General features: G+C 38.5%; 1 protein-coding gene across 4 annotated transcripts in view; it reads left to right on the top strand.

Annotated features, from left to right (window-relative positions):
* The first annotated feature begins 2,483 nt into the window (after positions 1-2,483).
* The window catches only part of SV2C (synaptic vesicle glycoprotein 2C), a 114,292-nt gene continuing 102,277 nt past the window's right edge, over positions 2,484-14,498 (top strand). For 2 of the 4 annotated variants that reach the window (XM_084504711.1, XM_084504710.1), the window contains exons 1-2: positions 2,496-2,624; positions 2,756-2,782. The gene's annotated coding sequence lies outside the window, so the exon portion shown is untranslated. Of the gene's footprint in view, positions 2,625-2,755; positions 2,783-7,970; positions 7,987-14,498 lie in introns of those variants that run through there. The other 2 variants (XM_084504709.1, XM_084504712.1) reach the window with 2 other exon arrangements.

Genomic DNA, 14,498 nt, shown 5'->3' with positions numbered 1-14,498 from the left:
TATTGTTCTCTACAAGTACTTGAAATGAAGTTGTGGGGAGCTGGGAGTCGGCCTCTTCTTGCAGATAACTAGTGATAGGACTAGAGGGAATGGTCTCAAGTTGCACTGGGGGAGGTTCAGATTGGAAATCAGGAGACATTTCTTTCCAGAAAGAGTAGTCAGGCATTGGAATGGGTTGCCCATGGCGGTGGTGACATCAGCGTCCCTGGGATATTCAAAAAAAGGTTGGACATGGTGCTGAGGGACATGGTTTAGTGGGTGACTTAGGGGTAAGGTGATGGTTGAACCAGATGATCTTGAAGGTCTTTTCCAACGTTAATGATTCTATGATTCTATATTCCAAATAAGCCCAGGTCCCTGCTCTTCTGCCTTGGTCATGACATGACCAAGAAATTTTACTTCTGTAGACAAAAACCTTGTGTTTATTTTTTAGTCTACCAACCTGCCTGTTTCCTATGAAATGCCTCTAAACCTCTCCTGAAAACCTCCCTTTCTCTAATGCAGATGGTAAGGAAGAAGGTGGCTGCTGTAGTAGCTCTTTCTTGGTGGAATCTTAAGGTAAACTTAAAAATGTTCTTGAATCCATCCTTTGTGATTTAATTAAAATGATTTATTTTCTTTAGAATTGTAGTCCATCTGCTCAAAACCTGAATATGACTGTTTTTTGTTGTTGTTATTTGTTTGTTTTTCAGAATAAATTTGTGTTTTTACTCAAGAACTCAAAAGGGACGTGTTATGTTTCCTAATCAGTTCATTTCAATAACATACAGTTGGGATACTTCAATGTGTACTTGTGTAGTGAAATGTTCCTATTTTAATTAGACAGTCAACATTAAATGGATTTTTTTAAAGGGGCACTTTGCTATCATTCTTGCCTGGGTTGCACACATAGCCTTTTATTTTGTCATATGATAATTTTTTAATCTTTGTTTTCCATGTGTATTGTACACAGCCAGTTTAGTTTATTAGCAAGAAGGTGCTGTTTTCTAACACGGGATGCAATTTTCTAACACGAGGATTACTGAAAGGGACAGAAAAGTAATAGGTATTTCTTTTCTATTCTTATGTTTGCATTTCACACTTGACAGCACTCTATGCATAGTTCATTCTGGTTTTCCCCTGGGTCACTAATCAATAAGTCAGTTTCCCTTGCAGTTTGAATCTTTTACTGAACAACAGAGGAAAATAAAAGCATTTTAGAGTGTAGGAAAACATGTATATAAACTCACAAATATTAACAGAAGACTTAAAGGCAGGCAACCTGTCAGAAATCAGTTACAACCCTGCAGAAGCCACACACTAGGCATGTGCAGAGTACAAGACAAGGGATGGGGCCTGGCTGTATCTGCTCGTTACCCCACTTCCTTCTATGCATGGGTAAAGTTTGTAGTTTAATGCATTTTGGAGAGAGAAACCCAATTACATTATTCATTAGTAGAACTGGTGGAATATTTGCTCATTTTGAAAAGTAATTTTAATACAAAGCCCTATCTACTGTCTTCACCTTCTCTCATGCCTTTGCTTTGGTAATACCACTGTATTTGTCACTTTGCACATGAGCTGCCAGTGGAATTGCTTGTAAATGTATAAAGAAGTCATGAAGGAGGAGCTCTTAATGTTCTTTGTTCATTAGTGGGTATTAGCATCTAGTGCAGCAAAGTCTTTGATGCCACAGCATTAAAAGTGTTGGTGATAACAGTAATAAACATGGTAACCTGCTACTATTCATAGAATCTAAGTCCAAAGAAAGAGTTCAGAAGAATATCTAGTTTATCCATTTCTCCCAAGACAGAGCAATCGTCCTGAAATGAATTTTTATCTGGCTTTTTTCTTAAAAGGAATCAATGCTGGGGATGTCGCCATCGCCCAAGGCTGTCTGTTCTGATGCTTCGCTGTTCTCATAGCCAGGTATTTTTGCACTCCTGAAGGTGAGTCCCGCCTGTGAGCCCCCCTGCACCCACTGTATTTTTTGCCACCTTGATACATCAACTTGCGGTCTCTGCATGCAGAGCGCACGCAGCCTCGCACTGTTGCCGAGAAGTGCTCAGGGCGCACGCTATGGGAGGACAGCAAGGAGCAAGGATGCCGTGGTCCTCGGGTGGCCACGGGGCCTGCTGCAACCCTTAAGAAACACACCATTTCGCACATCCTCCCCTGTTGCCTCTCCCGAAACCCCATCTTCTGGAGCAAAGTGCATGCAGGGGTGTCACTCCCTCCCTTTTCCCCTTCTACCGGCAAAACGGGGCTCGCCCCTGCCTCCCTGCCACCTCGCCCGCGGAGTGGGGGGGATTCCCGTGCCACCCTCTCCCCCGGGCCAGCCTGCTGCCTGCAGGGGGGTCTCCCCCTCCCCGTCTTCCCCACGCCTTCCACCGCCGGCGGCGGCTGCCGCCCGCCGCGCCGCGCCTCCGCGCCGCTCCCCCTGCCGCCGGCACTGCAGCACAGGCTGCGCTGCAGCGCCCAGCTCCATTCCGCCCCTCCTCCGGCCCGTCACGCTCGGCGGCACCTGCGGGAGGCTCCTGGCTCCCTCCCTCCTTCCCTCCTTCCCTCCGTCCCTCCCGCAGCATCACACCGCCAGCGGGAGGCAGGAGGCGGCGGGCAGCGAGAGGAGCCACCGGGAAGAACCGGTGAGTGGTGGTGATGCTCCGGGCAGCGGGACCACTGCAGCCGCCGGTCAACTTTTCCTTCTCTATTTAATTTCATTTATTTTATTTTACTATTATTATTATTATTTTTTCTTTTCGCACGCTTGCGGCAGGGGAGGACTTCAACTTTTCCACAGGACGTAAGAGGGGGTTTGCTTGCCTGCAAACTGGGACTGGGGGGGAGCTCTGCTTTGGGCAGGTCGGGTGTTAAAGGGAGTGCGGGGATTCCTGAGTCTTCCCGGCTGCCGCTCACTTCAGCTGTATCCAGAGCTCGCTTGTTTTTTTATTTTTAATTTTTATTTAATTTTTATTTTATTTTTGCACAGAGACCTGGTCGCACAGATGCGAGGCTGTGTGAGTATCTCATCTCGGCTTTTTGAAGCTGAGTAACATGTTAAGGCTAACACAACTTTTACACACTAGGGGAGCAGAAACCAGGGAGGTTTAGGTTTGCAGATACTCCAGATGCTTGAAGAAAACAAGCCTGCAAATGTCCTAGTGGTAAGGATGGCAAGAAAAATCAAAGATGCAGGAGGTGAATAGAGATTCCAGCTCCTTTGGAAGCCAACTCTTTCTAAGATATATTTAGGAGGGAAGCTGGATGGTTTCAGACTATGCAACAGAAAGGAAAAAAAAAAAAACAAAACAAAACAAAACAAAACAAAACAAAACAAACAAACAAAAAAAACAGTTTGAGTGCTTTGGAAAACTATGTTCCTTTTTTTTACTGTAGGCTGCCTGTAAGGGTCGTGATTGACTATGCTGGGAAAATAGTTTAGCACTCAACACCCATAAGGGGAAAGGGGGAGGGCTCCCTTCCTTACAGCTTCAGGAAAGGAGTTTTCCAAAGCACACAAAGTTAATGCTTTTCTACCACTTTGGGGATTTAGATCCTGAGAGGTGTCCAGGCAGTACACGCAAAAGAAGCATGGAGTTTGTTTCTTGGACAAAATCCACACTGAAGTGCAGGTCCTGGGGTTAGGACGACTGATGGGATAGTGAGGGCTTTTGAGGGGGACTGCAGGGAAGAAGAGCCTGAGAGATACAAACAAAAGAAGAGCTAGTCTGGCAGTCCTGAGCAGTGACAGGACACTCCAGGGACCTCAGGGCGAGGAGACACAGGGGTAATTGAGCATGGAGGGCAATGATGAGTCTTAGGTGCCTAAACTTGTGAAGCACCGTGCGTGCACAGTACATGGGGGAGTGGGAGCTGAGTCATGGGGCTGGGGTGGCCACAGCACATCTGTGCAAAAAGGGGGGGCGAGAAGAGAAGGAAGAAATGAGGAAGATACATATAAAATAGGCATGGAGGAGGGAGATTGTCTCATCAAAAGATGTTGAGATCATCCAGAGTCTCCTCAGTGATTCACAGTATCCTGCTCCTTCCCATAAAGAGTTAGGAGGCTGCTGAGTGTGTATCTCTGATAGGGATGGGGGGGATTGCAGAGGTTAGTACAACACAAGGGAAACCTACACAGACAAACACAATTGATACTGCTGGTACTTGGGCTGCATTGCACTGCAGTGCAGGGAGCTCACAGCAGCTTCTGCCTTAGGAAAGAGGGGGAGAAGCTAAACTGATCTGTAGAGGTGGCACAAACCATGCCAAAGACTATTGAGAGAATTGTGGATAGTATTAGAAGATGAACCATAAGGAGATTTTGGAAGGAAGTTCCTGATGAATTTACAATTAACCACAAAGGATTTCAAGAAAAACAAACAAACAAAACTAAAACCAAATAAAGTTCTCCAGTTAGAAACATTGTGAATGGTATGCTTACGTTGGAAGTGTTTTTCTTATGAGTTCTCTAAGGGAAAGAGCCCTGGTTTACTATGCCATATGTCCTTCTGAATTACTGAAGTTTTACAATGGATTTTCATTTCATGGATTGAGGACCTTGCAGGAAGGAAAACTATCATTATGATAGTTTGTATAATATTCATAATTTTCTCTGTAACTAAGCATTTTTTTTCAGCATTTTCATAAAGAAGAAGGAACCATAATAAAGCAGAGACTCCATTCCTTCCCCCTCACCTAGTCATTTTCTGTAATTTTACTGAATGATAGCTTGCCTTAAACCATTTCAGTGATTATTTTGCATGTGTTTTCCTTCCTTCTTTCTTTATTTCTCTCTCTCTCTTTCTTTGTTTCTTTCTTTAAACATCTGTTTTTGTCATGTGAGAACAGGAAACGTTTCTTTTCTAAATTCCACAGGAATGTAGAATTCTCTAAAATATAGTCATAATATGTTCCAAGTGGACTTAAATGCATGTATTTGGAGGAAAGCTTACCATAGGCCAACTACTGACAAAAAGACAGTCTGTCAATTAATGTTATTGACATACACGGTGCCTCCAAACATCTTTAAATGATGTGAAAGAAAGAAAGAAAGAAAAGAAAGAAAGAAAGAGAGAGAGAAAGAAAGAAAGAAACCACACACAATGGTTCAATGTCTATATTTCTGAAGCTGTATTCCTATTTTTAATTCAATAAAGATGGCCCTGAATATCAGCGACGCAGACAAGACATAGGCTTTCTCTAATGGCAACTTGATGTAAAATCACATGTCATTGCATTCTGGAAGAATAGATTGTTATTTCGCCAAACGAGGTCAAGACAAGTGTTCACTGATTCTATGTTTCAGAACTCTAGTTAATTTTTAATAATAGTAAAACACAAGAGTGCTTTTTTTTTTCTTTTTTTTTTCTTTTTTCTCCTCAGTTCCTAAGAGTATGCAAGAAAGATGTTTGCTACAAAGGAAGATCACATGAAGCATTCAGTTATATGTGTAAAATACAGTGTTATTAGTGTTATCATGGGTGATAACGTGAAATTTGTAACTGAGATTTTATGTACCTGTTTATTTACATAAGATTGCATAAGTTGCTTGCACTAATGCATGACGTCAAATTAATTCTTAAAATGATGTGTCCAAAGCACAGAGGACAAATGTTTATCCACAGTAGTCCTGATTCTCCTTGTTAAAATTAGCGTGAATCACATAGTAGATTTCAGTTGGAAACCGTATGAATCCAGCTGTATAATTATACAATATGTGTTGTATGAAAATAATATTAATGCATTTTACATCCTCAGGTATATAAAAGTTGTTTTAGCCTCAGTGACAGATCACCTGGGCTGCATGTTGCTGTGAATCTTTGCAACCCGTATGCGTCACAGGATGCATATCAATGCGTGCTTAAGCAAAAGCTCATCAATTAGATTAAATGTGTTTGCAAACCTATGATAGGGAACCCACAGCTGCTGCCACCGCCCTTGTATTATGTAGTGCATAATATTTTCATCTTAGAATAGATCAGCATCTTTTTAAAAGTGATACAGAGGGTTGGAGGGCTGAATTTAGAGCTTGTTTTCTTTTAAATGTTTTTAAGCAGCTAAATGGAAAAAAAAATATAATTGAAAGTGTGCTCAAAGTATTGACACCAGTAAGAAAACAGATATTTAAATTTCTCTTCAAAATTAGCAGTGTTTAAGTCTTGAATTAAATGTGATAGATTCTCTATTATCTGCATTACAAAACATGATTGACCTTTTTTTTTCCTTTTTTTTTTCTTTTTTTTTTTTTTTTTTTTTTTCTCATAGCTGCAAAAACAACTGTAACAGGCTTTTAATGTACCCTTGATTTTGTGTATCACTATGTTGTTCTTTCAGAGACATGCCAAAAATGCAAAGTAACTATTCTCCTGTAAATACATAGGTTGGCAGCCTGTGATGCGCTAGTCAGGCTTGGTCTCAAAATACCATTTTTGTGTCAGTGAGAGATAAATATGTACACATTTAATACCATCAAAAGCTGATTTCTTTAGTATTATTGAAATGTTCAATTTCTAAAAATAAATAAATAAATAAATAAAAACAGATAGGGTAAAGCAACATAAAACATGTAATTTCCTTATCTGTGATTTGAACTCTCAGTCAACTTCCCCACCAAGAGAGGCTACTAAATGTTTAAATGCTGCAGGCATAAAAGTTGAGTTCCCTATGGCGTAATACAGTTTACTAATTAATATTGCAATACTGTTTCATTCCCAAGACTGGACCCTTACCTTTGTCCGCATTTCTGCAACGCATCTGCTGTCAACGAAGCCTTGATACCCGTCAATAAAACATCAGATTTTCACTATTAGATGGGCATTCCTTCCAACTGAACTAAAAATGCACAATAGCAAAAACATGAATAATACCTTACATATCATGTTGCCATTCTAGTACGCAGGGCATATAGCTCCATATTGATCTGAGATTCATGAAAAATATGGTGTTGCTGCAGCTTCATGTTAGTTTGCCAGAAGCAAGATATTTTTAAAACAAAGCATCATCCCTGTAGCTGGCTATCTCCTTATTAGCAGACTGTTTTTGTGGTCATGGACCTGTGGGTCTAGTTATGTGCTTTGCTCTAGGACAGGAGTCTGCGTCACATGAGCACATGTAGGTTTTTGACTGAAAATACAAGTTACAATGAATGCAGTTGGTAGTAGCACTAAACCATCCTATAATCTTTTTTCCCCATTAATACCAATACAAGTTGTATGTAGGGAAGAACTCTGGGAAACACATCATGGAAGCTGATTATTTAGAAATACAGGTAACCATGAATCCCAGAGGTGACTTTGCTTGCAGAATGTTATAGTGCCTCTGGGTCTTTAAGTGGCACCATTTTCATGCCATGTAAAGCTGGAGGACAAACTTTCCTTTCTGTAAGAGTAACAGTGCTCCCAAAGAGCTGTTTTCGGTGACTGTATTTCCCCCATGTCAGCCAGACATTGCTACAGCCTTACAAAATAAGTGGTTCTCCCAGCCACTCCTAAGGCAAAGAAATGGGTGCTTCCTTGGAACAACACTTCAAGCTGGAAGTCGCTGCTTTCTGACGTAGGTTTCTGTTGTTTCTTTTTTATCTAGATGGGTTCTTTTAATCCTGCCTCTTTGTCAACTGACTGTATGTCTCGGATCCCTGTTTGTAAAAACAGGACCAAATTCATATTTATTTTCATTAAGAAACAAGGCACTTGAAAATTCCATCACAAAATATATCCAAGCACTACTAACAATAAAGATAAGATCAACAGTATATTTTTCTGTTTCCTGATCATGTTAAAAGATCCCTGAAGGGCCTTTGTAATCTCTTTTTTGTGTAGATATGAAGGAAACAGATGCTATTTTGATTTTTGCTTTTTAACACTCATCCAAAGTAATTTGTTTGGTACAGATTATAGAAGATCCAATAGCACAGGCTTGTTAGCTCTCTTTGAGGGGATTTATGGATCTGTGAATGATTGGGGTGCTTCTTTGCAAGGCAGACTTTGTTGGTCCTGAAAAGGAAAGGTAAGATGAAGTATTGCAATGGTCTCCTGTGGTTCTAGAAAATGCATGTACTTTATTTTACAGAGCAAAGTTCTCTCTCTCTCTCTCTGTTTTTTGTTTTGTTTTGTTTTGTTTTGTTTTTCCCTGTTTTTAATCAATATTAAATTCTAAATGCAGTGGGTAAATGCACCTAAAGTCAGTGTTAAAGTCACATGTCCTGGCCGTCTACTTATCGTATCAGCATATAGATATGCAAGTGATGATGACTTTTGCTTTTGGACAATATTGTGGGTGTCTAGACATCAGCTCTCATGAGCTGGACTCACTGTCTTTCTTGAAGTGTAGCTGGTGCACAGGCTGCCACTAACACCAGATTCACTTATCTTTATAGCATTCATTCTCAGTGCATGAGCAACATCTGATTTTCAAGTAACTTAGCAGTTAATTCCTTTCAGTTTTCTTAAAAAAATTAAGCTCTGATGATAGGGAGAGCATCAAAGAAAAATGCACCTAATGATGCCAGACAAATGACCAGTACTCTCATTACTGGGTCTGGAAATCTTGTAACTGTGATCTGTTCAGGATAAAACAACAACATTAACAAAGAAGGAGTATTAAGGCTTATGAAAGCCTCTGCTATGCATATGGAGCCTGTCTTTCTTTCCATCAGTATGGCTTCTCATCACTGGCTGCAGAATACTATAAATGAAACAAAGATGTTTACAATAGCTGGTTTCTGTTGCAGTCTAGTACATCAGTACAATGCTCTGAATGAATCACAAACATGACTGAGATTATCGTACATTGTGGACTGGGATTGTGGACTGTAGATTACCCTTCATTCAAACCTATTTTAACATTTGCAAGAGATTTTCTGCACAGTACTACTACAAACAAACAATGGAGTAATTCACATCTGAAGGGAGTCCTTCTGGTCATTTTGTCCAGCCTACTTCTAAAAGCAGCGGCAACTTTTATCCAGCCTACTTCTAAAAGCAGCGGCAACTTTTATAGTTAGATAAAGTTTCTCAGGGCATGTCCAGTCAAGTTTGTGTATCTCCTGGAATGAGAAACCCAGAGCTTTCTGTGCAGCTGTTCCAATTCTTTACCACCTTCACTGTGAATTTCATTTCTATTACAAAGTGGCAGTGGTGAGAGAAGCAGAATTTTCTGTACTAATATTGATGTAATTTTAAAGCAGAAGGGAATAATTATTGCTGGTGAAGCTGTTGATAATACATCCTGGAGCATTGTTATCCTTCATCACCACAAGGTTCACAATAGCAGTCTAAGTTAAACTCGGGTCCATTTTGTCATAATACTGGCATTGGCAGAGAAAGACCTTTAATTTTTCTTCTAGAAAACATTTTCTCTCTTACAGAGATGTTACTGTGCTTGATTTTTGGAGTGTATTAATCCATGCAAAATATTTTGAGACATATAATACCGAATGCCTATAAACAGCATGAAGATAAGTGGGCTAACAAGTGTGTATAAGGGCTCAGTGTCAGTTTCCAAAGATGTCCTCTACAGCTGTTTGCATCTCAGTTGTGAGAGGAGGAAAAAAATATGAAATTATTACAATTCTATGTACATACATTTATTCACTAACTTAAGCCCCAATATACACCTCAGAAATTCCAACAAGCTGAACAAAATGACATTCTGTGTGCGTTTGGCTCAGAATCTGTCAGTATAGAGATTTTGTTGGATAAAAAGAGCTGTATAAATTAATGATACTTTTTCTCTGGTGATTATTTTCTCTTTGATCCTAAATAATGTCTTAACTACTTTAAGAATTAATCATTTGACCAGAGAATGTATATCCTCCTAATATTCCATATACTAAGAGATACTTAAAACTTGCATTTAAACAGAATTTACATGATTAGCTATTGCAGATATTGTCATGTTCATAGTCACAGAAAAACTCAGATGGGTGTGTTTCTCAGTACAATAAGTAATAAATAATAAAAAAACACATTGTGTCTATGGGTCTGTATTTATAAAAACTTATAAAAGTTATAAAAGCATACCTTCAGCTCTAAAGAGGAAACAATATGCTTTCTATATGTCCCTTTTTATCCTTTTGCATTTGTTTATTACATCTAAAAGAATAAAGTTGAAAATGACCAAAAGAAGAATGAACTTTAGAGGAATTAAAAACCTTTTCCGTATATTTTATTATTTGTGCACTATTCATATATAGCTATTTTCACAGAAATCTTGTAATTTAGAAACATTCTGCATTCAAAAAAATCGGAAGTAAATATAGGAGAAAAGCATTAACAAAAAAAAAAAAAGTGATATATTGGCAATCACTTTCAAATGTTTTTAAAAACAGAATCTTAGAATCATAGAATATTGTTCTCATTGATGGCATACCTTTTGTCCCATTTGCCATGATGGTCTCATGTGGCCTTATTCGAATTTATGAGGTGTTACTCCTTTTGCTTGCATAATATGACTATTTCTAGGTACACTTTTTACACTTTTCCATATAGCATAATCACTACACAGAGTGAGTAGTCGAAAGAATAAAAGTTTTGTACCATAACAGTCGTTTTTTAAATTTAAGAATACACAATGTAAAGAAGGAATTTCGTTTGTTTTGTACATATTTATATGTCATTACTGTGTAAAAAAAAAAAAAAAAAAAAAGAAAAGAAAATATCAAGTCAAATCACTCTGACTTAAAGAATATTCACCTTTTGTAAGTGCACAACATTCAAATTTTTAAATGAGTTGAGATGTCCACATTTGCATAAAGAGGGAATGGTTCCTATGGCTGACAGCAAGTGAAACATATTTCATTCATAATACATTTTTTTGTGTTCTAAACTATCAAATGAGTTTCTGATTAAGATACCAGTACTTGAACATCTGGAACCAAACAATAGCAAATACACAGAGATTAAAAGACAATTGCATCGGCATTGTTATCTGTGTTTGCTCAGATAAAGTACAAGGCCAGAAAAAAAAAAAAAACAATCATCCAAACATAGTTTAGGAACCAATATAAAATAACATGGGTGTTAATCAGCTAAAATGAGTCCTTGTGAAAGAACATTATTTATCTGGCCCTATGTGGAAACAGAGTAAAACATGCTTCTACCTTGAGAAACTTAATCACTAAAATCAAAATCAACAAAGCATAAACATCTCCTACATTATGTGCTGCAGTTACAGCTTGGCTATTGGCTCTCTGGTCATGCAGTTGTCTGTTCATGGAGAAAACCACTGTGTTCAATGTGCTATTTAATATTAGTCTATAAACAACCCTAACACTAGGGTATTGGACAGCTCATATCTTTCCCTGGTTTTGGCTGGGATAGAGTAAATTTTCTTCCTTGTATCTGTACAACACTGTGCTTAGGATGAGAATAATGCTGCTAACATGCTGATGTTTCACTTGTTGCTGAGTTGTTGCTGAGAAGTCAAGGACTTCTCAGCTTCTCATGCCCTGCCAGTGACGAGGCTGGGGGTATACAAATTGCTGGGAGGGAGACACTGCCAGGACAGCTGGCCCAAACCATATGGCATCACGCTCTAGCATAAAATAGAGGGAATTGGCTGGGGAGGCTTCTGTTGCTTGTGGACTGGCTGAGCATCGTCAGCTGGTGGTAAACTGATGGTATTCTGCATCTCTAATTTTTCCTCCCCTTCTTTAAACTGTCTTTATCTTGGAGATTAAAGGATAATGACACGTATCCTTTCTCTCTTTCTCTTTCTCTTTCTCTTTCTCTTTCTCTTTCTCTTTCTCTTTCTCTTTCTCTTTCTCTTTCTCTTTCTCTTTCTCTTTCTCTTTCTCTTTCTCTTTCTCTTTCTCTTTCTCTTTCCCTTTCCCTTTCCCTTTCCCTTTCCCTTTCCCTTTCCCTTTCCCTTTCCCTTTCCCTTTCCCTTTCCCTTTCCCTTTCCCTTTCCCTTTTCCCTTTCCCTTTCCCTTTCCCTTTCCCTTTCCCTTTCCCTTTCTTTCTCTTTCTCTCTCTCTCTCTTTTTTTTTTTTTTTTTTTTTTTTTTTTTTTTTTTTTTTCCCTTCTTCTTTTCAATTCTATTCCCTATCCCACTGCAGGAATGAGGGGTGAGCCTTTGTAGCGCTTAGCTTCTCACTGGGTTAAACCACAATACCCCTTCCAGGAAGTTTTATTTGGGGTGCTGATTTATTTTGGACTGACTAACTTTGTAGAAATAGTGAGACTCCCCAGAAATTCTCTGGTTCACATTTGTTTAGCATTTAAAATTGCACATTGCACTTTAATTCTGTTGTAAAACAGCGTTATAATTTAGATTAGAAAATGGAAGAACTTTAACAATTTTCTGAGACATCTTTTAAATGAAGTGACTAAGGAGCAATTCAATAATAACCCATGTTGGTGCCTTTTATTGTACTAAAGCCTTTCTTTGGCTTATCAGTCATTTTAGAAAATATTAAGGTAGTCATACCTTTGACTTTTCAGTATTTGTGTAATTTCAGGAAATCTTGCTCAAATCCCTTTCTGGGACTGCAATTCATAAAAACAACAACAACAACAACAACAAAAACTCTGAGTAATTGTTATTTCTCATATTTGTTTCTCTATTTTGCCGAATTCTATTCTCTTTATAAGGAAAACTGAATTGCCACTTGTGTGATGCTCCTTTTCTGACATGGAAAACTTTCTATGACTTTGTAATAACTTATAAATGATACATATCATCTATAAAGTACTTGGACAATCTTACCACCTGAGATACAGTGAAGATTGTTGTAGAGATGATACATAAGTGTTAGTAATACTGATGACAAACTTTGCACGTGGTAGGGTTTCTGTTCTAACCTCCACTCCTTCCTCCCTCCCTCCCTCCCCTCCCTTCCTTCCTTCCTCCCTTCCTTCCTCCTTCCTTCCTTCCTTCCTTCCTTCCTTCCTTCCTTCCTTCCTTCCTTCCTTCCTTCCTTCCTTCCTTCCTTCCTTCCTTCCCTTCCTTCCTTCCTTCCTTCCTTCCTTCCTTCCTTCCTTCCTTCCTTCCTTCCTTCCTTCCTTCTTCCTTCCTCTTCCTCTCTTTCTCTCTCTCTCTTCTTCCTCTTCTTTCTTTCTTCTTTCTTTCTTTCTTTCTTTCTTCTTTCTTTCTTTCTTTCTTTCTTTCTTTCTTTCTTTCTTTCTTTCTTTCTTTCTTTCTTTCTTTCTTTCTCTCTCTCTTTCTTTCTTTCTTTCTTTCTCTCTCTCTTTCTCTCTTTCTCTCTTTCTCTTTCTTCTTCTTCTCTCTTTCCTTTCTTTCTCTCTTTCTTCTCTTTCTTCTCTCTTCTCTCTCTCTTTCTCCTCTTTCTTTCTCTCTCTCTCTCTTTCTCTCTTTCTCTCTTCATTTATCCTTCATTTATCCTTCATATTTTCTTGGAGCATAATATAGAAATTTCCTTGTTGTGACCAGCTGTACAAAGTAATTAAGTAGAATGGCACTCTGTATAGAGAAAATGTTTCTTCCAGGGGAATTAAGCATCTCTGAGAAGAACAAATGCTTGCTAATTTTTGTATTTATAGCAACAAACGGGTTTGGTGAATCCCTGCTCTATAGTCCAGAGGAAGCAAAGCTATTTCCATTATTTGAGAAACTGTTGTACAAAGTCTTTCAATCTGTCAGTGCTGTGACTTCTCTCAAAGTAAATATTCCTTGTAGAAATCACCAAAATAATTTTACTCAGTATATTTGCTGACACATGAATAGCTTAATGGCATGAGCTGATAAGTATTAATATCCCACTTAATGTTTTAAGGGATATGTGTTATTTTGGTGGGATAGGAATAAAATGTTTGCTGACTGTTCTAGGCTCTTCTAGAGCTTAGTCCATCTTGGTCTTTCAGAAAAGAACTGCAATGTCCACTCAATGAAAAAACATGCTGACAGAAACACACATTTGTTTAAGTATGAAACTCAATTTTATTTAATAATCTGAAACAGTTGAACTAAAAAATCTGTGTTGCTGTTGATCTTTAATACTTTAGTAATGTGTATTTTTAATTAGGAAACCTTTTAGTTCACTAAAACTTTCCAAGAATTTGTGTGGCATAACTGGGGTATGATTGATGCAATGGGAACTGTGGATGTACTTCATAACAGCTTTGTAAATATCAAGAGTTGTTTTTTTTTAAAGATCCAGGCAAGTGTCAAAAGCACAATTAAAAAACACTCTTACCTGTTGGTTTAGTAGTTCTGTAACAACACAGAGTGGAAGGGTTATATACTACGGCTGTGAATTTTGCTGTTGAGTGGAGGTCAGGAGGTGAAGAGTATATGCAGTGGGCAGAAAAAGTATGTTGATTCAAATTCCTGTAAAATTTTGAATTAAATTAAAAGCTGCCTTTCCTTTACAGGAATGCCCCTTGTTCTCAGGGTGCAAGCACAGAGTATTGACCCAGCATTACTATTTGCATTACTATATAATTATTTTTTTTTCAGTGAGGCTAATACACATGCATTCAAGGAGCTGAGCACTTAATCAATGTGATGTATATCCTGAGGCCACCGAAATGTGATGCTTTTAAAAGCTAATTGTAGGC

The sequence above is a fragment of the Aythya ferina genome, assembly GCF_964211825.1.
Source record: "Aythya ferina genome assembly, chromosome: Z".
Taxonomy (NCBI): Eukaryota; Metazoa; Chordata; class Aves; order Anseriformes; family Anatidae; genus Aythya; species Aythya ferina.
This window is presented reverse-complemented; position numbering and strand designations above follow the sequence as displayed.